The sequence below is a fragment of the Phacochoerus africanus genome, chromosome 11 (genome assembly GCF_016906955.1).
Source record: "Phacochoerus africanus isolate WHEZ1 chromosome 11, ROS_Pafr_v1, whole genome shotgun sequence".
NCBI lineage: Eukaryota > Metazoa > Chordata > Mammalia > Artiodactyla > Suidae > Phacochoerus > Phacochoerus africanus.
In genome coordinates, this window is record NC_062554.1 from 17,598,757 (window position 1) to 17,613,108 (window position 14,352).

General features: G+C 40.5%; 1 protein-coding gene across 7 annotated transcripts in view; it reads right to left on the bottom strand.

Moving 5' to 3' along the window:
- The window catches only part of DLG2 (discs large MAGUK scaffold protein 2), a 1,194,846-nt gene that overhangs the window by 337,229 nt on the left and 843,265 nt on the right, over nt 1-14,352 (bottom strand). Inside the window, exon 1 of one of the 7 annotated variants that reach the window (XM_047753846.1) lies at nt 8,760-8,844. The exons of the other annotated variants lie outside the window; for them this stretch is intronic. The gene's annotated coding sequence lies outside the window, so the exon portion shown is untranslated. Of the gene's footprint in view, nt 1-8,759; nt 8,845-14,352 lie in introns of those variants that run through there. 7 annotated transcript variants of the gene reach the window in all.

Below are 14,352 nucleotides of genomic sequence, written 5' to 3' on the forward strand. Positions count from 1 at the left end.
TGTAGGCTGGCCGGCTGGCAGCTGCAGCCCTGATTCCACCCCTAGCCTGTGAACTTCCATATGCTGCAAAAAAAAATAGTTAGCCGGCCAAGAAGTGTTAAGATGATAGGCATGGAAGAGGAAGCATGGTTCTCTGGAAAGCACTGTCCTAGGAGTTGGAAGTCCTGAGTACCCGTGCTATTCTGCTTTGCTTATTTCACATGGCCAAATCCCTTTACCTCCCTGGGCTTCAGTTTCTTCATCTAGAAAGAGAGTGATTAATAAACAAATATATTCTATGCTTCATATGCATTTTGTTGACAGCTTGAGAAAAACAGTTCATTCAGCATTAAACTTTTCAAACACCCTTGAGCACGTCTCAGAGTGAATGAACTATAAATTGTATTTGAAGTGGAAATTTCTAATTAAGTTTCCTTCTCCTGGAGGCTGTTGCTCTTGGTTGTGAGTGATAACATTGCTGACAGTTGCTGCATGAAAGCTCAAGACCGGAATCCTCCTGGAGCAGGGGCAGAATGAAAAATTGATATGGGATATTTACACGTCTTGGCAGTTAAAATTAACATCCCTTTTAAATTTGGCTTGCTGATGCAAAAGTAGGCATATATTTTTAAAAAAGGAAACCTTTAAAATGTTTTGGTTTACTAGGGCATTTGTAGAGGACTGATCATTTTGAAGTCTTTAATTGAAAATGGTAAGGTATAATTTGCCATCCAAATCCAACCTACTATAGGCCAAAACACAGTAAATAACTTCTAGGATTCTTGTGTTTTGAGTAACAAAGCAACTATCTTTATAAGAATATGTAAGCAAAAAATGTTGAAACCTTATATTATGCCAATATAGGATGATATTAGTATCTCCATCTCTGACTTTTCTCTTAAATCTAGACCTGTAAATCTATCTGCTTATTTGACATTCGAATGTCTAGGATTTTTCAAACTCATTATGCTCAAAATCAAACTCTTAATTTTTTCCTTGTTTATGGGGAATTTTTCCACTTTCAGTAAATAGTAATACCATCATCTACCACTCAACCAAGAACCTAGATAATGGAGTTCCCTGGTGGCCTAGTGATTAAGGATTCAGCATTGTCACTGCTGTGGCTAGGGTTCGATCCCAGGCCTGGAAACTTCCACGTGCCTCAGGCACGGCCAAAAAACAAACAAACAAAAAAACCCACAAAAACAAACAAAAAACCCCTACATACCAGTCAACCTTAATTTGCTTTTCCTCTCATCTCCCCCATACAGTCCATCAGCAGGTTTCTTTGTAGGTCCAAGCTGTATTTCAATTCCATCCAGTTTTCTCCAACTCCACCCCATCCCCCTTGGCCAAGCTACCATCTCTCCAGGAGATACTGCAATAGGCTCTCTTTTTTCTCCCAATTTTGGCCACACCAGAGGCATAGGGAAGTTCCTGGGCCAGGGCTCAAATCCGAGCCATATGTGGAACCTATGCCTCAGCTGCGGCAACACTAGCTCCTTCACCCACGCTGCCATGCTGAGGTTGCCCCAGCGACACCACAGAGACAAGCCAGATCATTAACCCACTGTGTCACAGAGAGAACTCCTGCAGTAGTCTCTTAACTGGACTCCTTGCTTTCACTCTGACTCTCCCACTCTCTATCCATTTTTAACCCAACAGTCAGAGTGATCATTTCAAGATATATTTCAGATTATGACTCTGTCTTGCTAACTTTTTTCCCATTGGTTTCTTGTACTTTGAATAAAATCCAAACACCCAACCTTGACCTCCACTTGTCCTTCTGAGTCCACCTTAGTCCTCTCTTTGCCCCTTTTGTTCTACACAAAGGACCTTCATTCTGCTCATTCAAGTTCCCTCCAGCCTTAGGGCACTTGTATCAGCTGCCTTTCTGACTGAAGTGCTCTTTCCTAGCTCTTCTCATATGGGCTCCCTCCTTTCACAAGTCGTAAAGGCCACTTCCTCAGAGAGGTCTTTGTTGACTACCCCATTTAGAGTAGCCTTCCCGCCTATCTTTAATATCCCATTTTAATTTCCTACAGCACTTAGGCCCACCAGATGTTTTGCTTCTGTTTATCATCTCACCCACTCCCAGAAAAGCTTCCTATGAGTAGGGACTTTGTCTCATGTCCATCCATGCCTCTAATACCAGGAACACTGCCTAGATACCCAATGACATTTTCTGAATCAGTAAATGATTACAACTATTAGAGCACATTGTTTTTATTTTAATCATTAAAATGTATTTGACAACTATTTATTGCATACTTATTATGAGCTAGGTACTAATCAGAGTCCTTTTCACAAGGAATTTGTCATCTAGGGGGAGAATGATTGATTAAACTGGACTCCCTGAATCACAATTTTTGAGGGTGAGCCCCAAGCATCCTAATTTTTAAAAAGCTCTCTAATGACAGATGATCAGTTAGAGGTGGGCACCTCTGGTGGAGATGTAACTCTTTGCTCTCCTATGTATGCACTCTTGCTCGCTTTTCATTCGTCTGAAATTTGATCTCAGTATCACGCCGTGCTTTGACTTACAAATGCTCTGGCCCTTTGGGTCTCTATCACCAATTAGGACTTGGCAGAATGGCTTGGGAATTTCCTTGAAGATATACTTTGGAGAGGAGTACATGAACACGACAGGAGGAACTCATACAATCCACGACAGACCCATTCTCTTAACTCTAGGGCTCTGTCCACCTTACTGCACTTTGTGCTTGGGTCGCCGTTGATACGTGCATCTCTCAGAATTGTGCTGGGCAGAGGAATCATGGCAGAGGTGTCCTTGAAGCCTCCAGGCCATGTCTCAGTGCCCTTGAAAACACTGCTGCTGAACTCACCTCTACATCACTCAAGTGCCAAAACTGCTTAGGTAAAGGGTCAAACTCTGGGGCATGAGGCTAAATTCCTGCCCTCAAAGATCTGCTTCTCATCTCACACTCTCCCTCTATTCTGGGATAGATGTGTGTGTGTGAGTGAGAGTCCAGGCTGACAGATTCTTTTAGGTTTGAGTCAGATGGGAAGCTGAAGCCTTTCTTTGATGGATGGTGGTAATAAATGCAGCTGCTTGTGTTTGCTCAGCATGTTCTGCACTTGGAAATCAATGCACTGACGGCAAATACTCAATTATTTAAAGAACAAATGTATTGTTCTGGGTTTCTGATATTAAACTCTCACTAAATTTAATCTCATGTTCAAAAACACCATCGATGGGGAATTGAATAAATAAGTATGAAATATCCACACAATGGAATACTATGCACCCATTAAAAGCAATCGCATACATGTCTAATATTTTGACACTGAAAGATATCCATGATATATCACTAAATTAAAGGAAAACAAGTGAAAAACTGTATGTATACAACCCTGCTGTTAGAGGAGAAAAAAAGAAAAGGATATATTATAAAGAATGCATGAAAGGTTACACAATCAAATGCTAATGGAGATTTCAAAGGGCTAATATGTCTTGATGATGGATGGGGTGGGGGAGAGATGCTGAAGAAGAGAGAAGGGATTGCATTTTATTTTATAGCCTTCAGTAGAACCTGAATCATTTTTAGGTGAACATGTAAGAACAATTTTCAATGTTATTTAAAAAGTTTTAACTATTGGATTTGAGGTTTATGGTACTTTGACAATAAAAAATAAAAAGGGTTACCAAGGCAGATTAAAAATACAGTAATGTTCCTAGAAAAACTGAGTAAATTTGACCAAATTTTCAAACATTACATAAATCCATTCGCTGGATATTTACTGAGTGTCTTCATTGTAGTAAGGTTTGGGGATGTGTCAGTAAAAATAAGTAATGGCTTTACCCCTAGTGACCTAGAATCTACCAGAAATTCTCAGTGGGGTATGGAAATGTGGGGAAGAAGTAGGTGTTTTTTTTTTTTTTTTGTCTTTTTGTCTTTTCTGGGGCGGTACCCTTGGAATATGGAGGTTCCCAGGCTAGGGGTCTAATTGGAGCTGTAGCTGACAGCCTACGCCAGAGCCACAGCAATGCCAGATCCAAGATCCGAGCAGAAGTAGGTGTTTCTTGTTCTTAAAATGTCAGAGTTTGGGGTCAGTGTTGGCATTAATCCTGCAAAGTTCAGGCATGTTAAGTGGGGCATAGTCATACACAGTAAAAAACTGTCCTTCCAAAAATGCAATAGCACCTGTAATAAAAAATACTTGATCTACACCATTTTTCACTGATAAATAAATTAATTCCAAAAGAACCTTAATGAAATCATAGTGTATCTGAAAAGGTTCTTGATTTTTTTTTTTCCCCTCCTGCTCAGTTGACCTCATTCATAAGCACTAAAATCAGTTTTAAAGGAAGGAAAGAACTGTCTCCAGAGACCTACCTGTCAAATGGTCCATTCCTAAAGCATCTGAAAGTTGAGTAGGAATAAGGTGCTAATTGGAATCATCTTGGTCAAAATCCATTAATACAAAACTCAAACTGGCTGCTGCAGGCAGGACTCCCCGGATGTTTGTTTCACTACAGCTCCTCTGGATAATGTTATTCTTTTATGCTGGGGCTTCTGAGTATCTTGGCATCTGTTGTCCATAATTACATCTTAGCATTTGTCTTATTCCTCATCTAAAAATAAGGCCATCATCTCGTTGCCTAAAAGCTCCCAGAAACAATTTTTTTCTGAGTTCAGGTAAACTGTGTCAAGGACTTTCTTTTTTTTGGTCTTTTTGTTGTTGTTGTTGTTATTGTTGTTGTTGCTATTTCTTGGGCTGCTCCCGCGGCATATGGAGGTTCTCAGGCCAGGGGTTGAATCGGAGCTGTAGCCTACGCCCTAGGCCAGGGCCACAGCAACGCGGGATCCGAGCCGCGTCTGCAACCTACACCACAGCTCACGGCAACGCCGGATCCTCAACCCACTGAGCAAGGGCAGGGACCGAACCCGCAACCTCATGGTTCCTAGTCGGATTCATTAACCACTGTGCCACGACGGGAACTCCCTCAAGGACTTTTAAATTCTCTCTTTCCAATTGTTTCATCTGCTAAAAGGAGGAGCTCTGCACAGGCGCCAATGCTGAAAACTGAACTGTAATTTACCACTTTTGTTGAGAAATGATATTTATTAATCTATTTTACCCTCAAAATGTCTTTTACTTTTGTTTTTTTTCTAATTAACTATCCCAGCCCTAAGTCTTAGTCTAGACTATCGCAACAGACCTCCCTCCCAATATTTTGAAAATCTTCAAACTATAGAAAAATGGAAAGAACAGTACAATGAAAACCTATATATATATATTTAATTTTTTAATGATTTTTATTTTTTTCCATTATAGCTGGTTTACGGCGTTCCATCAATTTTCCACTGTGCAGCAAGGTGACGCTGGAAAACGTGTATTTTCATCGGGATTTAACAGTTGCTAATATTTTGGTATGTTCACTCTCTCTGTGCCTACTTGTCTCTCTCCAATCTGTCTCTGTCTATATCTATCTATGTATCTATATATCTATGTATCTCTATCTTAGAAGATACACACACACATAACCCCTCCAACACACACATTTTTTTTTTTTTTCTGAACCATTTGAAATGTATGGCAGACATCAGCCCACTTCTAACCTTATGTACCAACGAGGCATCTCAGGATAAAGATATTTGCTAAAACCACATTACCATCATGACACTTAAAGCTAACGATAATTCTATATAATCCAATATACTGTACCTATTTAAATTTCTTTAATTGTCCTGAAAATGTCTTCGATAGAATTTTTTTCCCTATCAGTCCAGGATCCAAGCAAGGTCTACTCATTTTATTTGGTAGTTATCATGTATTCAGTCATTATTAATCTAAAACAGTACTTTCTTTTTTCTTTAATGACATTGACTTTCTCTCTTTCTCTCCCCTCTTCCGTCCCTCCTTTCTTTTCTTTCTTCCTTTTTTGTTCTTTTCCTTCCTTTTTCCATTTTCTTCCTCCTTCCCACCCTTCTTTCCTTTTTCTTTTTTAAGAGTTCAAACCAGACACTTATAGCAATATCTCCTTTCTAACTTTCAGGTAACCACTGATAATAAATTAAATATATGACTTCTACGTATTTTTTCCACACACACATAAACAATATCCCCAGCTATATCCCTGATGTTAGAATAGTGCCTAGCACATGCAAGTGATTGAATGTATTATATTTATATATTATATTAATATAATATATTTAGTTAGATCCATGTAGTTCAAACCCATGTTATTTAAGAGTCAACTCTATCTAGGTTCAAAAACACATATACTTACATATATAGTTATTATCTAAAAATAGATCAAATGGTACAGTGCTGTATAATTATTTGCTTGCTTTAACCATTAAAATGACTTTTTTATGAATAATTGTCCCTGATTGGACTCTAGGCCTTATGAGGGCAGTCCTAACCATTGTTTTAGCCCTCTTGTATTCCTAAGATGTGGCACAATTCCCTTCCTCACAAATCATGATGGCAGCTGATTGACATGTGCCCGATGAATCTCTTCTCTACTCTGAAGAGGCATTAGGGCTCCTATTCCTCTAAAAAAAGCATTATTTACCAGCTTACTAAAAAACTGGTGGACAATTCCAGTGGCTTTATTAGGAAAAGAAGACAAACTAGAAAGGAAAGTGATGAGAGAACCAGTGGAGGAGATATGCAGGACCCTGAGAAAAAGGCACTCAGCTTTCATTAAAGGGTGGCGTTTTCCATGCTGAAGCTGCCATCTTGAATGTGGCCTCTTTTGTTAGTTGGGTCACACAATAGATAGCTTCAACTCTAAGAGTCAATGGTTTTATTAAAACGTTTCTTTGTGGTCATTTGGAGAATTGGAAGAAGCAACAGAATGGGTTGAAAACTTTCCTGAAAAAACAAACTGCATGAAATCAAAGGACGTCCCTCATCTGGAATCACCTACCCTTCCTCACTGCCTTTGTTCCTTCAAACATACATCAGGGCTTCATAAATCAGCCAAGGCTGTGCACAGCCTTTTACCATCAATCCCAAGTGAATATTGTAAACATCAGAAAAATTTTCCATTTACACAGTCAGGGAGGTATTTTCAGTCATTTAACTTTTTTCTAATTACTAACAAATTCCCTCCTTTCAGCCCTCCCAATTTAGCGCACAGAAAGCAGTTCCCTGCAGAGAATAAACTCCCCAGCGAAGCCTGAGTTTCCATGGTTAGTTGCTGGGGCTCTGGGTATGAACAGAACTCCCAAAGTTAGAGGAAAAAACATCAAGAAATCAGGTGTCGCTGCCATGGTCTGCTTCCTAGCACAGAGCAGATGTTCAGTGAATAATGGCAAGGAGGGAGAAAGAATCTGGAGACAAGATATAAAAGAGAGAGGGACCAAAGAGGGAAGAAATTCAGTGAAACTGGTTTTCCTTAAACTGTGACCAGAAATTTGAATATGGAAGGAAGACGTTTACTAATAAAGATAATACTAGTAACCAAATATTGAGCAAGATGATACTGTGCTGGAGTTATTGCAAATCCTCCCAAGAACTTTGTGGAGCTTAACTTTTTTTTTTTTTGTCTTTTGCCATTTCTTGGGCCGCTCCCACGGCATATGGAGGTTCCCAGACTAGGGGTCCAATCGGAGCTGTAGCTGCCAGCCTACGCCAGAGCCACAGTAACGCAGGATCCGAGCCGCGTCTACAACCTACACCACAGCTCACGGCAACGCCGGATCGTTAACCCACTGAGCAAGGGCAGGGATTGAACCCGCAACCTCAGGGTTCCTAGTCGGATTCGTTAACCACTGCGCCACCATGGGAACTCGAGCTTAACTTTTAAAATCAGGAAACAGGCAGAGAGAGGTTTAAAAGCTTCCAAGCCAACAGCTGGGGTAAGAGCTCTGGTTTGTGATACACAGACTATGCTTTCTCCCTATACTTTCTCCTCCTACAATACTTACTGGCTGCCTCCAGCCTCAGGCTGCAGGTGATGCTCTCTGACAGACACCTGTACCAGGGTGTGCTGAATGGACCTGTCTCCCTCCTCATCCACCCCTATGCCCTGTATCACGAAAGAATGCCTTCTAACAGCAGTCCCAGCTCCAGCTAGGGGCTGTCATCACAGTGGGTCACTTGGCCTTTCCATCTCCCTAAACAGCCCCCTCCAGGCATATTATCAAAGTCCTGGTCTCGAGGGGCTGCTTCTTTCAGCCCTAATTGGTCAGTGCAGGGGCCAGCCACCCCTTAGCAGCTCCCCCACTTTGGTTATCAGAGCGAGCTCAACGATCCCCTGAGCATCTTAATCGAAATCTTTTACATTCTCGTGGTCAAGTTCTGCCCCTCTCCATCCAGCTCACTCCTTGAACTGTATGTACTTCACTCCACATTTGGGCTAGTTCCATGAAAGGCTGGCTGCAGGCACTGACCGCAGCAGGCTTGGCCACATCTGGTGAGAATGACCAGCACTAAATCAATATGGGGTGGGGGTGGCAGCAGCAGAAGGAGCAGCAGCCCTGGACGCTGATACTCTAACTCTCAAAATCCATCCACCGCCCTAACAGTTGGTTGCCAGCACCAGAGGAAAATCGACAGACAAAACTAGCCCTTGCTGTTCTTGGCACTGGGAGTTCTAAGGAACCCAGACATGTAATTCCAGATTCTTTTAAATTTCCTTCCATCTTTTGCCTTTAAGATTTAGCTTTGCATGCAGCTTTTCTTTTGCCAAACACTCAGCCTCCTGGAAAAGTTACCACACCCACTGCCCTGCGAAGTTGGGGTCCCTTATTCTCCATCCCCCCCCCCCGCCCCGCCGCCTCCCGTCCCCCTCAGGGTCTCACCTCCGAGATCCTCTCCAGTCCCTCAGCATCTGCGACTACATTCCCTTTGCTTCCGGCTTCCTTACCTTTCCTCTGCAGCTGTCTCTCTCTACTCGCTTCTCCTGCCGCTGATCTCTCTCGCCTTTCTCCTACCCCCTCCCCCTGACCAATCTGCCTTAATTTTCTTGATACATCCTTTTCCTCCCTTCTCTGGTTGATTTCTCCTGCTCTGTTAGGACGACAGACTCTGCGTTTACTACCTAATGCAGAGTTTCTGGAATTGGTTGCCCATTTGAAGTCTAAACTGACTTGCTTCGAGAGAGCCCTTTAATTATGCTAATAAAAAATAAAAAAGTTTTCTCATTCCAACATTAAACCTTGGGTTAGCTGTCAAATACAGGCAAATGGGAGGAGCTTGCTTTCCAACTGAAAGAAAGTGTTCTCAGTTCCCCATTTCGAAATGTCATCTCAGGCTGTCTTGTTTATATTTAATGCTCTGTGACTCTGAGTCAAAGCCTTAAGTTAGGGTTTTTCTATGCTGGGCTTCTGGGAAAGCTCCCTAGGAGTTATAGGTTTGCAGAGCTACTGTAAAACATTTTAAAAAACCCATTTGTTCTTGCCTAATGTAGAGCCCTGCCATATATATATATATATACACACCATGCATATATACCATATATATATTAAGGGACTGCCTGCATGTTCATCTTCCTTCTTAAAACAATCATTAGAAGCTGAATGTTCTAGACTTCAAGTTTGCCTCTGCATTTGCCCCTTGTTCCTTACCTGGCACCAGCTTGTCAATAACAGCTTAACTCTGGGTTTTGGAGCATATATGTGCAGTGTCCAAGGTTACATCACCTCTACGGTAATTTTTTTAAAAATTTATTTATTTACTTTTATTTTTTCCCACTGTACAGCATGGGGATCAAGTTATCCTTACATGTATACATTTTTTCCCCCACCCTTTGTTCTGTTGCAATATGAGTATCTAGACACAGTTCTCAATGCTACTCAGCAGGATCTCCTTGTAAATCTATTCTAAGTTGTGTCTGATAACCCCAAGCTCCCGATCCCTCCCACTCCCTCCCCCTCCCATCGGGCAGCCACAAGTCTACTTTCCAAGTCCATGATTTTCTTTTCTGTGGTATGGTAACTTTTATTTCTTACCCATCCTTTGTCAACAACTCATGCCTCTTAAAAGCATGAAAACATCACTGTGCTGATGCAATTTCAGTTTGAACTTCAGATAAAACAAATACAGGGTTAAAGAAGCCCTTGGGGAAGAGTCACACTGGAGACACGTGAAATGACTGATGGGAAATGACGAATGTTAGATTAGATTATGCATGCATGCCATACGTTTGCTGGGAATGCATCAGTTCTAAATATCGGGTATAATGAGAAAGTCAGGGAAACTAGGAAAAAGGTGTGTTATTTTCCCCTCAATGAATAGGAGACAAAATAAATGTGCGCAAAAGCATAAATCCCTAAGAAAAAGTATGTGTGATTGTACAATGTGGTTTTCAGGATCATGTACATAAAAGTATCTGTTTATATATGAAAACTGAGCTTTTGGTTTTCTGTTTGCTGGTTTATGGGTGTCTGGCCATGTAAATTTCCTTTCTGCAGCACTAATTCATTTTAGGATTAGTAAATGGGTAGGGTTCTCAAAGCAAAAAGCTTGTATTTGGCTTTCTGCCATCTATAAATTCCTTGCGAATACTGATGTTTATTAATGGCTATTTCCTTAAAGAAAGTGAATTGTTCTGCAATTATTTATTTGTATGTATATGTATATTCACACATGTACCCTATGTATCAAAAGACAAATAGGTTAGATAATTCACTGTTTTAGATGAGTGCTTTTATGTCCCATTAGATGGCAAAATCCAGGCAAAAGTGTATTTTAAAGAATGCTCAGTAGATGTGGCTCTGGCTCCTTCATTTGCTTTGGAATTTTGTGCTTTAGTCCCTCCATTTATTAAATAAACAAATATTGTGTGAGGTAGTCCATGAAGTCTCATTCAGAATTGTGACTGATCCAGTCATGTGGTTCAAAAATATATATATATACACATATATACTGTAAGATGTTTGATTCTGCAAAGATCTGTGTACCTATTTTGCCTCCCTCAATTTTAAAAGTCATTCGTTTATTTACTTACTTGAATATCCTAGAAGCACTTCTTTGGGACTTAGCTATGTTTCAGATCCAATGCCATGTCCCAGGGATACCAAGATCGCTTAGATACAACCTCTTTTTGAGGAGCTCAGGGTCTATAAGAGGATCTCCTACTTTATAAGATTTCATCTCAAAGACCTAGTTGTAGAAAGTTAAAGTTTCCATGCATGTATCCATACCATTAAGTGCTGATGATAACGGGGTATTTCACTTTGAAGAACTGTTTCCCTTCCTCTCTGTCTCCCTCCCTCTTCCTTCATCCACGGGGGGCAGTGCAAAAGAGGGACAAGGGTATGGGTTTTGTCCAGAAGATTTAGGGTTGGAATTTTGGCACTGTCTCTTATGCGCTGTCTGATCCCAAGCAAGTGACCTGCTCTGAGACTTCACTTTCACATCTACCAAGTCGTGACGGAATATCTACTTCAAAAGAGTTACAGAATCATATTGACTGAATAAATGATACATATAATAACCTACTCAATGAATGGCGGCTGTTATTTTCAACATGGGAAGCTGGAAAATACACTGGCTTTGTTTGATATATTTTTTAAATGAGTAAACCAACAGGGGCAGCTTTTTTGACCTGAACCTTCTCCAGACTCTTTAAATACTATCATCTGTGGCTGGAACCTCTGCTCAAGAGTTCTAAGACCAAGACATCTATGAGGATTCTAAGGGTACTAGAGAAATATGAGTCTGTATTAATCTGAACCGTACAAAATTGGGAATATTTGACTTGACATACAAAAATGGCCATTTTGTATGGTTCACATAATACCACTACTGATAACCACCAAAAGAAAATTTCAATTCTGTGCTTTTTAAGATGAATGGCATGTGAAATTTAAAAATTGGATTCTTTGGGGTAAAATAAATCAGCTTTTCCAGAGTAGTTTCAGAAGGTTCAAATTTGAGTTGGATTTTGTGAAAAATTTCAGCCTCAGGCAGTGGGGGAAGGGACATTAAAAAATCCATACATGTTGTTGGATATTAAGGAAAAGAGCAGATCTTTGACTATTTTAAGAGAATGGCACTAGGACTGTCAACTAAGGAGCTGAAAGTAATTCTGACTGTGATACATTACTGAGCAAAAAATATTAGAGGAAATTTAGTATAACAGCAAAAGAGAGAGACCCTTTTTTCCCCCCTCTATGTACTAGAGACAGAGGATTGGGAGTACGTAGGAGAAGTGGGAGAGGATGTGTGGGAGGAGAAGTGTTTAAAATGTTCAGAGGAAACTAAAATGAAGATAGGAAAATGTATGCTGGGGTACAGGTTTCCAAAAGCAGCTATTGAGACAAGTGCTTCCAGTGTTGTCATCAGCACTGGTTACTAGTAGCTTTTGAACTTCATCTATGCCGTCTGCTGGGATGGGGTTACTCTATCTTCTCAGTAGCCACATGTCATCCTGTCACCCTAGCCTTGGGAAGACCAGTTCAAATCCTACTTCTTCGATGAAATTCTCCTTAGAAAGTAAAGGGAATTTACTTCCTCTATCCTCAAACCTAAAGCAAAGACAAGTAGTTTTATTTCTTCTACTCCCTCCTCCCAAGTGTTTTGTAAAATGGATTATGTATGTGTCTAGGAGTAATGTGTGGGCTAAGAAATATATTTATACATCTGACACAGCCTTAGACGGTCAAGGCTACATTTATTGAATGCCTATAATGTGCCAGAGGCTGTGCCATCTACTGGAATCAATAAAAATTTAAGACTTAGGTTTGATATCAGAGAGGTTACAGCCTTATGCAGTCACCTTTGAAATGTAAAATGTATTGACGCTATGAAAGACTCTACCATGCTTCTGAAATTCTTTCCTCATAGAGGATATTGGGAATTCTTTAATTCCACCATTTGAGATTCATTGCTTTGGCTTTAAGTTTCTTATACTATTAAAATCTCGCTATCATTGGGATAAAGCTTTGCCTTTTCCCTGACATTCAACTTCAGTGTGAACTGCTGCATCTGATTTTTTTCAAAAATAGCTTTTCACTGAGGGAGGACAAGAAAGAGTGTGAGGACCCTAGAATCCTAAGTACACACAGAGTGTGAAGAGGGAGAGAGTTCATGGATCAAAATTGTGGGAAATGGTTCAGAGGTCAACTTTCACCTAGCAGGGGCAGTGTCACGGGGCTGAGATGGGATGGTCACCAGAAGGCCAGTGTCCATTGCCTTTAGAGCAGGTCAAGGCTGGCTCACAGAGCTGTGAACACTAGCACTGCTAGTGCTACTGCCAAAGTAGACAGGACCACCTACTACCCCCTCTTGTCAGGCACCATGCTGAGTGTTCCAAATCCTGGCATATTTAAGTCCTATACTAATCCTTTGAGGTAGAAATGAGTCCTATTTTGCAGATGGGATGATTTAGTTTAGGGAGACTAAGAAAATGTCGAAAGTTTTCATAGCTAGTTTAACCAGCTAGTTCTCAAGCTGGGTTTAAACATCTTTCTGGTTGCAAAGCCAACATTTATCCCTCTTTTTGCTCTTTGGGAAATAAAGGAATCTAGTCAATTTTAACGGCCAAATGCTATTCCAAGGGAAATAATTTCAAAGGAATGGCCACATGAGGACAAGCTTATGACGCAACAGATGAAGAAAACTTGAATGTGAGAGCAAATTTTATTTCCACCATTTTCAAGAATAGAAACAAATATTCTTGATAGGATCCTTGGAGATTTCATAAAAAATTCTATCCCTTGCAGGAATATTTTCTCCCAAGCCATATGGATGGTCAGCTGAACCCTGCTGACTACCTACCATTAGCGAAATGAAACCCTATCACGCTTACCACCCACCTCCCCCTGCCTCTTCCTTAGCACAGGGAAGGGCTGCAGCAAATGCTTCATAATATGAGAAAAGGGAGACTCTGAGCTGAGTGATCTGTTTAAGATACCTAGGCATTCATTATGTGGTAGAAACAGGATTTGAAAACAAACCTGTCAGATTCACAACTCTTTTTTCTAGCTACTGTCTCTTTGGATTATGATACATTTTCTGGGGCAACATAAATAAGTCAATATTCATTTCTACAGAAAGGCTTTGCAAATGCTTTAACAACACAGCAACAAGAAATAGCCAGCATTTATTAGACCCTTTCATGTGCCAAGTGTGATGCTAAACACATGCATTATTTTGATTCTCCTCCCTAATAGCCCTGTAGGTAGACGCAGTCAGCATTTTGTCAATGAGGAAACTGAGGCCAAGAAGTAAATTGCCCAAGTCCACCTAGAGTCAGAATCCAGATCTACTTTTTCCTCTCTGTGTATATACTCTTATTTTTACATTACAGAAGCAGTTACAACTTTTTTATGCTATATAATTGAACAGAGGTATAAGATGGCCAGAACAAAACAATTAGTATGTACCTAAAAGAATTAGGATTTGTTTCTTTTTTTTTTTCCCCCAGGCTGGGATAAGAATTTCTATAAC